The 18,770-nt window shown below is 35.4% G+C and overlaps 1 long non-coding RNA gene across 1 annotated transcript; it reads left to right on the top strand.

Annotated features, from left to right (window-relative positions):
- The first annotated feature begins 1,290 nt into the window (after nt 1–1,290).
- LOC138895181 (uncharacterized) lies at nt 1,291–1,992 on the top strand. The gene is made up of 2 exons (XR_011409402.1): nt 1,291–1,695; nt 1,732–1,992. It is a non-coding gene; the product is annotated as an uncharacterized lncRNA (long non-coding RNA).
- Nucleotides 1,993–18,770: the final 16,778 nt, after the last annotated feature.

Genomic DNA, 18,770 nt, shown 5'->3' with positions numbered 1-18,770 from the left:
TCGTGCCCAATAATAATAATTACACGATACCTTGATATTTTAATTGCAGCTTGTGAAGCTAATTTATAAATTAGAAATTATTGAAATTTAATGAATTAATTGTTTCTGCTTGTTAATAAAATTATTATTGCTCACCTAAAAATTATGTTTAATTAATTATATTTTATTATGATATTATTGACCCTTAGTGAGTGTCAAAGTCGACCTCTTGTCACTACTTCTTCGAGAGTAGGCTTGATACTTACTGGGTATATGTTGTTTACGTACTCATGCTACGCTTGCTGCACTTTTTGTGCAGGATCTGAGATAGGTACTACCGGAGGACCTATCCGAGCGCACCCACGTTATCCAGAGGCTTAGTGGTGAGCTGCCTTTCTGAGCCGTTATGCAGCAACTAGTGCCTCTTCTTGTATTTGTATTCTATTTATTTTATTTCGGACAATATTTAAAATTTTATATAATCTACTAGATGCTCATACACTTTTGACACCGGGTCTTGGCACATACACTAGTAAATTTTGTGAATTTAATTATTTTTACTTGAGTTTTAATTTATCTTATTTTCTCATATCTTCCTTAAATTTTAAAATTTCGAAGAGTTTGATTACTTGGATAATTTTTAAAGAAATAAATATATGTTTAAATCATTAGTTGGCTTACCTAGATGGGATGTTGGGCACCATCACGACTTATAAGTGAGTTTGGGTCTTAACACTTTTTCTGATCTCCTAATAATAAGGTATCTTTAATTTAACTGGTGTAGAAAAAATGAGCTAAACAACATACATAACTAATACATAACTTATAGGTCACAAGTTCGAGTAGTGAAAGCAGCCACTAATACTTTCATTAGGGTAAGTTATCTAAATCACCTCCTTGGGGTGCTGTCCTTTCTCGGACCCTACGTAAAAGGCAAAGTATTTTGTATACCGGACTGCTCTTATTTAACTAATAATACCGATTAAACTGTGCAAATAAGAAGTTTCTGTAGTACTCAACTTGGTTTTTCGCTACAAAAGTAGGTATTGAAATTTGATTCAAAAGGAACTCTTGAACAAATAACAAAAAGAAAATATCTCCATGCATGGGTTTCACTTTTATATTGCCCAAACCCCAAAACCCTAACACGCATGGTTCATGGAAGTTCCATGCACGTAGGTAGTAAATTATAAATCAATACATAAATAAACAAAAACAAATAACCCAAAACCAACTGATTCTCCCACTTAAACTCATCCTCTCCCCTATAAAAACCCTAAGGTACCCTAGAGTTTTGTACCCAACACTCAATACTCCCAAAGCAGTAATAGCATTCTCTCTTACAATTCTCTCTATTATTTCATCCCTTTCTCTCCAAACAACAAAAATGGCTGCAAAGATTGCCTGTTTTGTAGTTTTGTGCATAGTGGCAGCTGCGCGCACCGCAGAAGCCCTAACTTGCACTGAGGTTGACGCGTACCTCAAAGAATGCGTACCTTTCCTTACAAATACTGGGCTTTTGGGAACTTGCTGCGATGGCGTTAAGGACTTAAATGCTGTTGCTAGCACCACCGTTGATCGCCAAATTGCATGTACTTGCCTGCAAGCTGCTGCAAAAAATATGTTGTTACTTGATTTGACCAAAGCTGCTGATCTCCCAAACACATGTGAAATCGAACTTCCATTCAAGATCAGCCTCGACATGGCCTGCTCCACGTAATTCATTTGCACTTGTTCGATTTTGTGATGCAGGGTCGTGTAAAAGGATGAAGAAAGATCTAAGTTTATAACCGCCGAATTTGGTAGTATGCAATAATGAAGAGAAGAAGAATAAGAGATGGGATTGTCTTCTTTGATCTTAATTACTTATTAATCCATTTGTATTTTGTCCCTCTTGTTTTCTTTTTTCCTCTTTATGTGTGTCCCTTTTTGAGTCTCTAGTCAAGTGTTGTGTAATAAATAAGCGGTTGTATTACTATTCCATTTTGATAGAACATCTATCATTTTTAATTAGTTTAATATCTCCCATTTATATTTCTTCTTTATTATTTTTCTCAAGTGTTTTTTTCCGCACAATTTTCATTTTTATCAAATTAATGGAAGTAAAATAGATAAATGAAAATTAAAGCAATAATATCCCCTAATTTGAAATATTGAAAGAATTAGTTAATGCAATCATTCTATGAAACAAATGTAATGGAAAAATTATTAATTGTGTAACAAAGAAAAGACGTACAACACTTTCAAAGACTAATTAAGTGGCTCAATCTTTCAAAAACTGGACATAGAAGCTAATTAATTAACTAACATAAAGAAAAAGCTTTATCGTATCTAATTTTAAAGCTGGCAAATGGCCACTTATCTAATAGTGAAAAGTGCCCTTTGCATGCATCTCTACGAATCTTTTGAAAGGCAAAAAACATGGAAGATTCTTCGTTATTCATTATATCCTAAATGTATACATATTAAGTGCGATTGAATCAGAGGTGGATTCAGGATTTAAATTTTATGAGTTCGATGTTCTAATCCTTTTAAGTTATTGGGTTCTAAACTAATAACTTTTACATATTCAATAAATTTTTTAATACAAAGTTTGAATCAAAATTATTGGGTTCGATCAAACCCGTATATAACATTGTGCCTCCGCCCCGGCCTGAATACACATTATATATACACCTAGGATAAAATTCATATTTCATTAACTTTTTTTTAAATAAAGTTACGCCATAAGGTGGCGCATTCCTTTCATTCATCCAGAAAATCAGTTACAACAGAGAGATGGATCAGCTATCCTAATTAGCTCCTTATGATTCATATTTCATTAATTAAAAGTTTTAAAAAGCTCATAGTACATTAATAAGTTGGAATGTGTGGAAAATGACATAATACAAAAGGTTCACAACTTCATCTTTTTATTTCTCCTGTTTCAAGTCCGCGAGAGCTTTTGATGTTACAGATTCCGTATTGGAACTTATAAAATTTACTAAAGTGATGTCTCCAATAGATTATAATTAGTAGACTATTTTATTGTTAGTATAAAATAACACAAATATAAATATTTGAGTGAGATTATTATAGAGAGATAATTTTATAAAGAATACGTATGTCGTTATAATGATGAATATATGTTGCTACTATAATTAAGTAAAAGACTATTATATAGAGAAAATATAACATAAAAAAATTATTTCTAAGAAAAACCTGTATGTTTTAATAAAATATTATTATAAAGTGTGACTAGTATAAAGAGATCTGACTTATTTTCATGACTCGAACTCGTGATTTATAGGTCATACGAGAATAACTTTATCATTGCTCAAATACTCAAATTACCTTAGATTTAGATACTTGAAAAGCAAATACTCATAAGTCATAACTCATTTTTGTGATATTGTAATATTCACGCACATATTAAGAAATGATAGTTTTATTACTTTTTGCTAAATGCCATCTTGTTTTCACAACAAATAGCTCACGGCTCAGCAAAACGTATATAGAATATCAATAACAACATAATAAACGGAAAAGTAACTCAACAAAGAACAACACCCCTTTAAACATAACTTCAATTAGAATAGACTAATGACTCTCGATAACATTAATTCCAATTAATTGTTTAAGGATAACCTCGATAGTGAAAGTACTTCAATGAAATGGTAAACTTCAGACTCTAGTATATATATTAGGCCAACAATGAAGGAGATGGCACGAACTAGTACTACGTCTAAGTGTATGAGAACAACCCGTCAACAAAGGATATCATGTGACGACAATTTCAACTAAGAGTAGCTCCAAAATAAAAGAAATCACATAATGACACAAAGTGAAAACAACTCTAAATAAGCATATAAGAGAAAACTCGACAAGTAAAGAATGTGACATGTAACAAAAGCTTCAAATAAAGCATGCGATAGTACACATGACGAATAAAAGATATGTCACGACCCAAAACTATGTGACCGGCACTCGTCACACTATCCAACCCATGCGAACCAAGCCGTACAAGAATGCTCATCTATATGCAAAATAAATACATGCGAAAGCTTTTTTGAAAATACAATCATTTTAAATGATTAAAACCATACATGAAATAAAATTTTTAAATCCATCATTTTTTATAATTGAAATATACAAAAGAATAACAATATTTCTTTCATGCATGCCATATGAATAATTATCGATTACAACTCCAAAAGAATAAAAACCGTCTATGGAATCTCTAAGACACAAGGATGAAATAAATACTTGGGACGAACCCAACCAAAATTAAGTAAGATCAACATGAATGCTACCACGGAATAGAAGTGGTGCCTTGCTATGTGCCTCGGAAAGAGAGTCATCCTAGTTCCATCCACTCATCACGTAAAACGTCTCATCCTCAAAATGTTATAAACTCTCTCTAACCCAAGTTCTTGGGACAAGGCTTTACAAAAATAATGCAACCAACATTTGATATAAAATGATAACAATTATATCAATTCATTGTTCTTCTCATTTCAAATGAAAAGATTTGAAAAATATAAATCATCATACAAACTTTTAAAATATTTATATCGACCCATGATTCTAATAAGAATCATGATTCTAATAAGAATCATGCAAAACCATTTCAACTTCATTAAGTCATTGAGATCCCTTTCGACTCCTTAAGTCTAAAGATAACTAAATTATCTTTTATCTTTCCACCGGGAGTATTATACCATCACTGACACAAGAAGGTCAACTAGGTTATGTATCTAGCGGCAAGTATCATATACCCTACTTGCTCAGGGCGTCTCATCGCAGTACCGTACGAATCGACTCTGTCATGCTATTAATAGCACTAAATAACACCATCTCAGGCAGGATACTCTGTCATAGTCTATACCACAAAGTGTCCATCTACGCCTACACTTTTTGCTAATATTATCATCAATATTCCTTGAAATATCTTTTTTTAACTTTTTTCTTCACCAAGTACCGGAAAACTATTTTTCAAAAGAATACTTTTTATAATAAATATTGAATTTCTATTATACCAAATACACCCAAGCCAATGTGTTGGAGAATGCGCCGCTGAGCAAGGGATTGCCAATCCCAAAAAGGAAGCAACTTTGCTCACCGACGAAATTGAATGAATGAAAAAACTGTAGTTATTTTATTTGAGTTTTGGTTCATTTCTGATTAGGACGATTAATAGTGTTTTCCACCAAATAAATAATTGAGAATGATTTCAATTCCAATATCTCTTTATTGCATGTTTCTTTCGTTTAGCTTACACGTTGAAGGGATTTATGTATTCCAGGTATTGTAATCTCCAGAAAAGGAGGATTTTTCTACAACATATATAAATCCTTATACACATGGTCTTTTTCTGATCTCCTAATAATAAGGTATCTTTAATTTAACTGATGTAAAAAAAAATGATCTAAACAACATACATAACTTATAGGTCACAAGTTCAAGCAGTGAAACAGCCACTAATAATGTCACGACCCCAAATTCCTTCCGTAAGATGTCGTGATGGAACCTAATCTCTAAAACTAGGTAAGCCTATCAATGCGGAATAATAATAAATATCTGAAATAAATAAACTACAATTCAAATAATTTCAACTTCCAAAACCCGGTAGAAATAAGTCACAAGTTTCTAAGAATTTATTCTCAATGTCTCTATATGTCAAGGTCTAAATAAAATATAAGGAAGCAACATAAAATGATAGAAGGGGACTCCGGAGTCTGCGGACGCTGGCAGATATACCTCGAAGTCTCCGTGCGCAAGTAACTCACTGACGTCTAGGCTGGTAAAATATACCTGGATCTGCACAAAAAGATGTGCAGAAGCGTAATATGAGTACACCACAGCGGTACCCAGTAAGTGCCAAGCCTAACCTCGGTAGAGTAGTGACGAGGTCAGGTGAGGCCCTACTGGAATATAATAATGGCATGGTAAAATGTTTATCAATGTAGTAAAATAAAATGACATTGGAAATGAATCAAATAGTATGTCACATCTAATGACATCAAATAATTACAAATAATATCTCGTGGAATCAAAACAGAATTTTCTTCAACTTTATGAAAATCACAATAATTAATCGAAAGCAACTATGGCCATAAATCAATATCAATAAGGGCACTCCCGAGATACCGCCTCGTAGTCCCAAATCATAAATAAATTCACAATATCTCATTTCCTTATATCATCGCGGGAGCCTTCACAATTTATGTAAAGAAAATATTCTTTCCAGAGATAGCATCCCGCGTTTTAACCACCCTTATCACACCGCATGACTTCTAGTAATTCCCCTACTAGCCACGCGTATCAAGCCACCCTTATCTCACCGCATGCGTTTCAACACCCAGACATTATACCACCGCATGCGTATCAATATCACAATATATCACAATTTGCACCTCAAGTGCTCAAATAATTTAACTTGCCAAAATAATTCAACAACAATATTTTTTCACAATAAAGAGCTCACGGCTCATGCCAAAATAAATCATCAATAATAGTTTGCCACAATAAAGAGCTCACGGCTCATGCCAAAATAAATCATCAATAATATTCTTCCACAATAAAGAGCTCACGGCTCCCTCACAATGAGTATAAAAATATTCAGGAGTAAATAATTTAGAAAAATAATATTTCAAAATCTTTACTACGTTGCTTCAATATCAAGTTTAAAAATATCAAATACTTCATATTAATAATATTTAATTTAAAGAAAATCAACCTTCAAATAATGCACAGAATAAAAGAAACCAAGTTTCAACTAAACAGGTAAAATAATTAGTAAGAAAAGATCAAACAAATTTGAAGTATATATCTCACATCAATGATGAAGAATATAACAAGATAAAATAATTTAATAAATGCGTAACAGTGATCTACATAATTTAAAAATATAATCTTTCGCAAATTAACCCGTGTACACACTCGTCACCTCGTGCACACGACTTTCAACACATTTCAATAATCACATCAATACCAATCCTAGGGAAAATTTCCCCCACACAAGGTTAGACAAGTCACTTACCTCGACTTGCTCCAATTTAATCAAGTATTATGCTTTTTCCTCGAATTTCCGACTCCGATCGACTCGTATCTAGTCATAATTAATTCGATACAGTCAACAAAAATTATAGTAATCAATTTCATAAGAAAATATTATATTTTCATTAAAATCCGAAATTAGCTCAAAATTTGCCTGTGGGGCCCATATCTTGGAATCCGGCGAAACTTATAAAATCCGACAACCCATTCAATTACGAGTCCACCCATACCAATTTTACCAAAATCCGATAACAACTCGACCTCCAAATCTTAATTTTTCGTTTTTGGAAGATTTTGCAAAAATCTTAATTTTTCTTCCATAAATTCACGGATTCATGATATAAATGAGTATGGAATCATGAAATATAATCAATATAGGATAAGGAATACTTACCCCAATGTTTTTTCGTGAAAATCGCCCAAAAATCGCCCAAGAACCGTGCTCCAAAAATCCAAAACGAAATGAATGAAATGAACATTTTTGGTCCTTAAGTTTCTGCCAATCCGTCACTAAAAGTCCATTTTTCGTCACTAAAAGTCTACCAGAAACAGCTCTATCAGTCTTAATTCAATTGATCATAACTTTATGTACAAATGTCCAAATGATAAATGGTTTAACTTTCTGAAAACTAGAATCCACCGACTACAACTTTTGTGTTTTGCAATTATTCTGATTCCTTATGTATTGGGAGATATAAGCTCCCAAAGTCGGCTGCATGTATCAGAATTTCTGGCGAAACTGCTCTACCAACCTTCATTCAATCCGTCATAACCTTCTGTACAAATGTCCAAATAATGCATAGTTTAACTTTCTGGAACCTATAATCATACGACTACAACTTTCATGTTTTGCACATTTTCTGATTCCTTATGAATTGCGAGATATAAGCTTCCAAAATTGGCTCCACACACGAAATTTCTGCAACAGAAATTTCTGCAACAGAAATTTCTGCAACAGAAATTTCCAGCACTCTTTGTCCGAAATCCATTCCGTTTACCTTCCGAAATCCACCCGAGACCCTCGGGACCTTAACCAATTATTCTAACATGTCCCAAAATACCATACGAACTTAGTCGAGCCTTCAAACTACATCAAACAACATCAAAACGACGAATCGCACCTCAAATCAAAATCAATGAACTTTGAACTTTTAAATTCTATATCTTGTGTCGAAACACATCAAATCAATTCGGAATGACTTCAAATTTTGCACACAAGTCATAAATGACATAACTGAGTTATAAAAATTTTCAGAATCGGATTTCGACCCCGATATCAAAAAGTCAACCCCTCGGTCAAACTTCCCAAAAATTTAACTTTCGGCATTTCAAGCCTAATTCTACTACGGACTTCCAAATAAAATTTCGATCATGCTCCTAAGTCCAAAATCACCATACGGAGCTGTTGGAATCATCAAAGTTCTATTCCGGGATCGTTTGCACATAATTTGACATCCGATCACTATTTAAACTTAAACTTTTAATTTTTCATCAAATTCCATATCTCGGGCTAGGGACCTCGGAATTTGATTCCGGGCATACGCCTAAGTCCCAAATCATGATACAGACCTACCAAAATTGTCAAAACACTGATCCGGGTCTGTTTGCTAAAAATGTTGACCAAAGTCAACTCAATTGAGTTTTAAAGCTCTAATTCACATTTTAATTCATTTTTCACTTGAAAACTTTTCGAAAAATTTTTACGGACTGCACACTCAAGTCGAGTAATCTTAAATAGTGCTTAGATCATATAATTAATCATTAAATTTAAAGATGACATTTTGGGTCATCACATTCTCCACCTCTAAAACAAATGTTCGTCCTCGAACGGAGTTAGAAAAAGTACCTAAGCTGGTGAATAAGTGTGGATAACATATGCGCATATCATGCTCGGTCTCCCAAGTCGCCTCCTCGACCGGATGACCCCTCCACTGAACCTTCCCGGAAGCAATGTTCTTTGACCTCAGCTTTCGAACATGCCTATCCAAAATAGCCATTGGTTCCTCAACATAAGATAGATTCTTGTCCAACTGAACCGAACTGAAGTCTAGCACATGAGACGGATCCCCGTGATATTTTCGAAGCATAGAAACATGGAATACCGGATGACCGGTAAAGAGACTAGGTAGTAGTGTAAGTTTGTAAGCCACCTCTCCAACTCTCTCAAGAATCTCAAAAGGCCCAATATACCTAGGGCTCAAATTGTCCTTCTTCCCGAACCTTATCACACCCTTCATAGACGAAACCCGGAGCAATACCCGCTCACCAACCATGAATGCAACATCATGAACCTTCCGATTCGCATAACTTTTCTGTCTAGATTGGGCTGTACAAAGTCAATCCTGAATCAACTTAACCTTTTCCAAGGCATCCTGAACCAAGTCTGTACCCAAAAGTCTAGCCTCGCCTGGTTCGAACCAACCCACTGGAGACCGGTATCGCCTACCATACAAGGCCTCATATGGAGCCATCAGGATGCTTGACTGGTAACTGTTATTGTAAGCAAAGTCCACAAGTGGTAAGAATTTATCCCAAGCACCCCCAAAATCTATCACACACGCACGAAGCATATCCTCCAGTATCTGAATAGTGCGTTCGTACTGCCCGTCCATCTGAGGGTGAAATGCTGTACTCAACTCTACCCGGGTACCCAACTCACGCTGTACTGCCCTCCAAAACCGTGAGGTAAACTGTGTACCCCGGTTAGAGATGATAGATACTGGTACACCGTGAAGTCTGACAATCTCGCGAATATATACCTGAGCCAGCTGCTCTGAAGAGTAGTAGTAATCACAGGAATGAAATGAGCTGATTTGGTCAGCCTATCCACAATGACCCAAACTGCGTCCAACTTCCGCTGAGTCCGTGGGAGCCCAACAACGAAATCCATAGTGATCCTCTCCCATTTCCATTCTGGAATCACTAACTTCTGAAGGAATCCACTAGGTCGTTGATGCTCATATCTCACTTGTTGACAATTTAGACACCGAGCTACATACTCCACTATGTCTTTCTTCATCTTCCTCCACCAATAATATTGCCTCAAGTCCCGCTACATCTTCGTAGTACCCGGATGTATGGAGTACCGCGAATTATCAGCCTCCTGGAGAATCAATTCACGAAAACCATCTATATTAGGCACACATAGCCCACCCTGCATCCGTAATACATCTTCATCTCCAATAGTGACTTCCTTGGTATCGCCGTGCTGAACTGTGTCCTTAAGGATAAGCAGATGGGGGTCATCATACTAACGTTCCCTGATACAATCATAAAGTGAAGACTGGAAAACCACACAAGCCAAATCTGACTCGCCTCGGAAACATCCAATCTAACAAACTGGTTGGCCAAGGCCTGAACATCCATGGCTAAAGGCCTCTCTGCTACCGGTAAATATGTTAAGCTACACAAACTCTCCGCCTTACGACTCAAGGCATCGGCCACCACATTGGCCTTCCCCGGATGATAGAGAATGGTGATATCATAATCCTTAAGCAACTCTAACCATCTCCGCTGCCGCAAATTAAGATCCTTCTATTTAAACAGATATTGTAGACTCCGGTGATCAGTGTAGATTTCACAATGGACACCGTACAAATAATGCTGCCAAATTTTTAAGGCATGAACAATAGCTGCTAACTCCAGGTCATGTACAGGATAATTCTTTTCATGCACCTTTAACTGTCTGGACGCGTAAGCAATCACCCTACCGTTTCGCATCAACACTGCGCCGAGACCAATACATGATGCGTCACAATACACAGTATAAGATCCTGTACCTATAGGTAATAGCAATACTAGGGCTGTAGTCAAAACTGTCTTGAGCTTTTGGAAGCTTTCCTCATATTCCTCGGTCCATCTGAATGAAGCACCCTTCTGGGTCAATCTGGTCTTAATAGTTGTTCATAATCAATTACCGAATCATCAATTAACTTCATGTTAACGAAAATCTCATTTCAAACTTTCACAATACTGATAACGAGACACGAGGCATGAAGACCTCAAACTTATTTACCCAAATTAACGAGTCACATTTAACGCCACCTAGGCGGGCACCTACCTCGTAGGTTAAAAATTAATAATTACCACACGAATTTGACAACTATGCAAAGAGAATTTCATATAAGAATTTTCAAATAAGCCTAACAGGCATGACTCCCTATTAGTACTATAGTACAAATTTAATTTCACAAGGGAGAACTTAAACACAAGAATTTTCCTCACAAGGATCTCGTCCTTTTATAACTTCCACCGCAGCTCGTAGCCCGGTTTAAACATATCAATTTATATAAAAATGTGAGGATCTCGTCCTCAGTTCTGAATCACAAGTAATATGCACATCGTGCCAATTGCAAATTTCTATTTTCTCCTTTTAAATAATTTCGGTTACACCAAATCACAACACATAATGAACCCCACACCGGTAGGGCATATAATTCATAATTTGCAATTAATTATTCGGAATTTACATCAAAATTTACCGAAATGAGTAACAAAAAGCCACATTTAGCCTCACAGCTCTTATTAGTGACCAACACGAAATGATAGGCATAGTTATCTCCATAAAATCTCCCAACAGGGGTAAACACATAAGTAAATTATAGAATTATAAAGCTCACTCATAATTGGAGCACAATAGGAAGACTCATTTTGATATTGAGAACCGAATCAACTTAAGGAAATTATTCCTTTATATTAAATCGAGGTCGTACCTGTAACGATACCATCTGATGTAGCGACCTCCGCCATACCGTAAAATAAATATATCAACGGCTGGGTCTCCACCTCTAGGACGCCTTTTACCCGTATGTCCTCCACCCTTAACTGGTCGTGTGGGTGGTGTAGTAACTACAATAGGGCACGTATCCTGAGTGCTTTGATGAAATATGCCTCTCCCAAGTTTGAAATAATTTTCTCATGATGTGCCTAGTATCACCGTATTCATAACAACCCTTTTGCGGGTTAGGCTGCTCATATTGAGTCTGTGCAGATAACTGGAATAACCATTGTAGGAACTCATGTTGGTGGTGCATTAAAAGAACTTACTGGAGCACCCCGAGTAATCCGATGTGCGGAATGGGCTGGCCGACTGCCCGAGCCCCCACCATAATGATTTATACTTGCAGAGTAGAATCCACTGAATCCCCAGAACCTCGAGACGTCTTGGTCTCCTTAGTTTCCTTTTTCCTTACCCCGAACACGTTCTAATATTTTGGCAATTTGTACAACTAGCATAAATGAAGTATCAGCTTATAGCTCCCGAGTCGTACAAAATTTTACGATTATAATTAAGTCCTTTAATGAGTCTGTGGACTCGCCCTCTGGCTGTAGGAAGCAAAGTAGGAGTATGACGGGCTAACTTATTAAACTTGATGGTATATTCTGACATCGTCAATGGTGACATGACGCAACCGTTCAAACCCTATGCACCACGCATTACGGAGAGTCCGGGAAATAAACTCTTTCAAAAGCGTTTCTGAGAACTAAGCCAAGTGGGCGGTGTTGCATTGGCTGGCCTGCCCTCTTCATAGGCTTACCACGAACACCGGTGGTGAATTATCTCTCCCAAAGAAAATTTCTTCTTTTGTTATGCTGAATTAACATTGTTGAGCTGACCCATTTCTTAACATACTCTTCAACTCTTCTTTGGGGTAACCCTTACCCTTATTTATACATAATGATCACAAAAGTAGAGCTCCATACAGACAAATCTTGGCACGAACCACATAGTCCATAATCTCGTCAACAACTATACTTACTCCGAAGCACTCCAAAATCCGCAATAGTGACGTCCACGCTGAGTAGACCTTCTACAAATTTAGAGTTGTTTCTATAACTTATTTGCTATTGAAGTATAGGATTATTAAGGAGGCGGACATACCGCAAGTCCCAACCTTATCCTCTACAAAATCTCAAGTCTTAAACATGTGTAAATTTTAGGAAACCTTTCAATACCACATATATACATTTCAGGCCAAAACTGATATAATACATGACCCCGCAATCCACCCATTGGTAGTGGACTCCCCCCACTCGGCACGAAGTCATAGGTCACAACGTCCAATGATCCTCAATAATAACCTTCACAGCTTGTATAAATCAACCAGATGCCAACGTCCGTTGCACCCCCACATAATTCACTAGGTAATCTCTCAATACGTCTGCATCTTCAGTCGGAACTACACGTTGAGGCAATGTTTGAGCATCTCTGGCTCCCTCATAGTCCATATACGACATTACAACCATCGACGCACAACTGATACCGAGTGCGCAATGTCATACACGAGTGGATACAAAGGAATATAAGATATATGTTTCAAGCTAAATCAATGCCGCACGATAAGGAGTCAAAGAAGTGAATATTTCCTAACAGTTCCATAGCCTCTCGAAGATAAGTACAGATGTCTCCGTACCGATCCGCAAGACTCTACTAAACCTGCTTGTGACTCATAACACCTATGAACCTAGTGCTCTGATACCAACTTGTCACGACCCCAAATTCCCTCCGTAGGATGTTGTGATGGCACCTAATCTCTAAGACTAGGTAAGCCTATCAATGCGGAATAATAATAAATATCTAAAATAAATAAACTACAATTCAAACAATTTCAACTTTCAAAATCCGGTAGAAATAAGTCACAAGCTTCTAAGAATTTATTCTCAATGTCTCTATATGTCAAGGTCTAAATAAAATATAAGGAAGCAACATAAAATGATAGAAGGGGACTCCGGAGTCTGCGAACGCTGGCAGATATACCTCGAAGTCTCCGTGCGCAAGTAACTCACTAACGTCTAGGCTGGTAAAATGTACCTGGATCTGCACAAAAAGATGTGCAGAAGCGTAGTATGAGTACACCACAGCGGTATCCAGTAAGTGCCAAGCCTAACCTCGGTAGAGTAGTGACGAGGTCAGGTGAGGCCCTACTAGAATATAATAATGGCATGGTAAAATATTTATTAATGTAGTAAAATAAAATGACATTGGAAATGAATCAAATAGTATGTCACATCTATTGACATCAAATAATTACAAATAATATCTCGTGGAATCAAAACAGAATTTTCTTCAACTTTATGAAAATCACAACAATTAATCGAAAGCAACTATGGCCATAAATCAATATCAACAAGGGCACTCCCGAGGTACCGCCTCGTAGTCCCAAATCATAAATAAATTCACAATATCTCATTTTCTTATATCATCGCGGGAGCCTTCACAATTTATTTAAAGAAAATACTCTTTCCCGAGATAGCATCCCGCGTTTTAGCCACCCTTATCACATCGCACGACTTCTAGTAGTTCCCCTACTAGCCATGCGTATCAAGCCACCCTTATCTCACCGCATGCGTTTCAACACCCAGACCTTATACCACCGCATGCGTATCAATATCACAATATATCATAATTTGCACCTCAAGTGCTCAAATAATTTAACTTGCCAAAATAATTCAACAACAATATTTTTCCACAATAAAGAGCTCACGGCTCATGCCAAAATAAATCATCAATAATAGTTTGCCACAATAAAGAGCTCACGGCTCATACCAAAATAATTCATCAATAATATTCTTCCACAATAAAGAGCTCACGGCTCCCTCACAATGAGTATAAAAATATTCAGGAGTAAATAATTTAGGAAAATAATATTTCAAAATCTTTACTACGTTGCTTCAATATCAAGTTTAAAAATGTCAAATACTTCATATTAATAATATTTAATTTAAAGAAAATCAACCTTCAAATAATGCACAGAATAAAAGAAACCAAGTTTCAACTAAACAGGTAAAACAATTAGTAAGAAAAGATCAAACAAATTTGAAGTATATATCTCACATCAATGATGAAGAATATAACAAGATAAAATAATTTAATAAATGCGTAACAGTGATCTACACAATTTAAAAATATAATCTTTCGCAAATTAACCCGTGTACACACTCGTCACCTCGTGCACACGACTTTCAACACATTTCAATAATCACATCAATACCAATCCTAGGGAAAATTTCACCCACACAAGGTTAGACAAGTCACTTACCTCGACTTGCTCCAATTTAACCAAGTATTATGCTTTTTCCTCGAATTTCCGACTCCGATCGACTCGTATCTAGTCATAATTAATTCGATACAGTCAATAAAAATTATAGTAATTAATTTCATAAGAAAATATTTCATTTTCATTAAAATCCAAAATTAGCTCAAAATTTGTCCGTGGGGCCCACATCTCGGAATCCGACAAAACTTATAAAATCCAACAACCCATTCAATTACGAGTCCACCCATACCAATTTTACCAAAATCTGATAACAACTCGACCTCCAAATCTTAATTTTTCGTTTTTGGAAGATTTTGCAAAAAACTTGATTTTTCTTCCATAAATTCACGGATTCATGATATAAATGAGTATGGAATCATGAAATATAATCAATATAGGATAAGGAACACTTACCCCAATGTTTTTCCGTGAAAATCGCCCAAAAATCGCTCAAGAACCGTGCTCCAAAAATCCAAAACGAAATGAATGAAATGAGCATTTTTGGTCCTTAAGTTTCTGCCAATCCGTCACTAAAAGTCCATTTTTCGTCACTAAAAGTCTACCAGAAACAGCTCTACCAGTCTTACTTCAATTGATCATAACTTTATGTACAAATGTCCAAATGATAAGTGGTTTAACTTTCTGGAAACTAGAATCCACCGACTACAACTTTCGTGTTTTGCAATTATTCTGATTCCTTATGCATTGCGAGATATAAGCTCCCAAAGTCGGCTGCATGCATCAGAATTTCTGGCGAAACTGCTCTACCAGCCTTCATTCAATCCGTCATAACTTTCTGTACCAATGTCCAAATAATGCATAGTTTAACTTTCTGGAACCTATAATCATACGACTACAACTTTCATGTTTCGCACATTTTCTGATTCCTTATGAATTGCGAGATATAAGCTTCCAAAATTGGCTCCACACACGGAATTTCTGCAACAGAAATTTCTGCAACAGAAATTTCCAGCACTCTTTGTCCGAAATCCATTCTGTTTACCTTCCGAAATCCACCCGAGACCCTCGGGACCTTAACCAATTATTCTAACATGTCCCAAAATACCATACGAACTTAGTCGAGCCTTCAAACTACATCAAACAATATCAAAACGACGAATCGCACCTCAAATCAAAATCAATGAACTTTGAACTTTTAAATTCTATATCTTGTGTCGAAGCACATCAAATCAATTCGGAATGACTTTAAATTTTGCACACAAGTCATAAATGACATAACTGAGTTATAAAAATTTTCAGAATCGGATTTCGACCCCAATATCAAAAAGTCAACCCCTCGGTCAAACTTCCCAAAAATTTAACTTTCGGCATTTCAAGCCTAATTCTACTACGGACTTCCAAATAAAATTCCGATCACGCTCCTAAGTCCAAAATCACCATATGGAGCTGTTGGAATCATCAAAATTCTATTCCGGGATCGTTTGCACATAATTTGACATCCGATCACTATTTAAACTTAAACTTTTAATTTTTCATCAAATTCCATATCTCGGGCTAGGGACCTCGGAATTTGATTGCGGACATACGCCTAAGTCCCAAATCACGATACAGACCTACCAAAATTGTCAAAATACTGATCCGGGTCTGTTTGCTAAAAATGTTGACCAAAATCAACTCAATTGAGTTTTAAAGTTCTAATTCACATTTTAATTTATTTTTCACTTGAAAACTTTTCGAAAATTTTTTACGGACTGCACACTCAAGTCGAGTAATGGTAAATAGTGCTTAGACCACATAATTAATCATTAAATTTAAAGATGACATTTTGGGTCATCACAAATAAAAAGGCCCAAAAATAACCTTGTGGTATTCGAAATGGATCAATTATAACCTCCGTTTAAATTTGAATCCAAAAATGACCCTGCCATTATAAAATGGGTCTAATAATGCCCTTGTGTTATTCAAAATGGATCAATAATGCCTTGGATTTTTTATTTTTTTTAAAAATACTTTTAAAAACTGAAAAATATATATTCTGTAAAAACTAGAAAAAGAAAGGAATTTGCAAAATATATATTTTTAAGTCTTTTCAGTTTTTTTAAAGTATTTATTTTGTAAAAACTGAAGAAAAAAAAATTTTAAAAAATGGAAAAGAAAAAAAACTCTCCTAAAGCAGTGGACTACATATGCATTAGTTTTAAAAAAATAAAAATATTTTGCAAATCTTTTTTTTTTTAATTTGACGGTTCAATATTTTTTCGGTTTATTTTTATAAAATAAAAAATCTACCATAATTATCGGTACAGTTATAGATTTATATAAAAATATACGGTTTTATTAAAAAAAACCTAAAAATCGGTTCGGCATGGTACGATTATGTCGGTTTAGTCGGTTTTTAAATATTTATTTACAGTTATATGTCGGATTTTTTTTAAATAAATTTCCAGTTTTTTTAAAAAAAAAAATCAATAAATTTCCAGATTTTTTTTAAAAAACAAATTCAATAAATTTCCATTTTTTTTTTCAGTTTTTACAAAACAAATACTTTTTAGTTTTTAAAAGTATTTAAAAAAAAAAAAATCCAGGGCATTATTAATCCATTTTGAATAACACAAGGGCATTATTAGACCCATTTTATAACGGCAGGGTCATTTTTGGATTCAAATTTAAACGGGGGTTATAATTGATCCATTTCGAATACCACAAGGTTATTTTTGGGCCTTTTTATTTGTGATGACCCAAAATGTCATCTTTAAATTTAATGATTAATTATGTGATCTAAGCACTATTTACCATTACTCGACTTGAGTGTGCAATCCGTAAAAAAATTTCGAAAAGTTTTCAAGTGAAAAATAAATTAAAATGTGAATTAGAGCTTTAAAACTCAATTGAGTTGATTTTGGTCAACATTTTTAGCAAACAGATCCGGATCAGTGTTTTGACAATTTTGTAGGTCTGTATCGTGATTTGGGACTTAGGCGTATGCCCGAAATCAAATTCCGAGGTCCCTAGCCCGAGATATGGAATTTGATGAATACAGAATATATATTTTTCAGTTTTTAAAAGTATTTTTTTTAAAAAAAATCCAGGGCATTATTAATCCATTTTGAATAACACAAGGGCATTATTAGACCCATTTTATAACGGCAAGGTCATTTTTGGATTTAAATTTAAACGGGGGTTATAATTGATCCATTTCGAATACCACAAGGTTATTTTTGGGCCTTTTCCCTTTTCATTATGGTAAGTTATCTAAATCACACCCCTTTGGGTGCTGTTCTTCCCCAGACCCTGCGTAAAAGGCAAAGTATTTTGTGTACTGGGCTCCTCTTTTTTAACTAATAATACCGATTAAACTGTGCAAATCAGAAGTTTCTGTAGTACTCGACTTGGTTTTTCGCTACAAAAGTAGGTACTGAAATTTGATTCAAAAGGAATTCTTGAACAAATAACAAAAAGAAAATATCTCTATGCATGGGTTTCACTTTTATATTGCCCAAACCCCAAAACCCTAACATGCATGGTTCATGGAAGTTCCATGCACGTAGGTAGTAAAATATAAATCAATACATAAATAAACAAAAACAAATAACCCAAAACCAACTGATTCTCCCACTTAAACTCATCCTCTCCCCTATAAAAACCCTAAGGTACCCTAGAGTTTTGTATCCAACACTCAATACTCCCAAAGCAGTAATAGCATTCTCTCTTACAATTATCTCTATTATTTCATCCCTTTCTCTCCAAACAACAAAA

This window comes from Nicotiana tomentosiformis, chromosome 7, assembly GCF_000390325.3.
Source record: "Nicotiana tomentosiformis chromosome 7, ASM39032v3, whole genome shotgun sequence".
In the NCBI taxonomy this organism is placed as follows: domain Eukaryota; kingdom Viridiplantae; phylum Streptophyta; class Magnoliopsida; order Solanales; family Solanaceae; genus Nicotiana; species Nicotiana tomentosiformis.
Note: the sequence above shows the minus strand (reverse complement) of the source record. Positions and strands in the feature narration are given on the sequence as shown.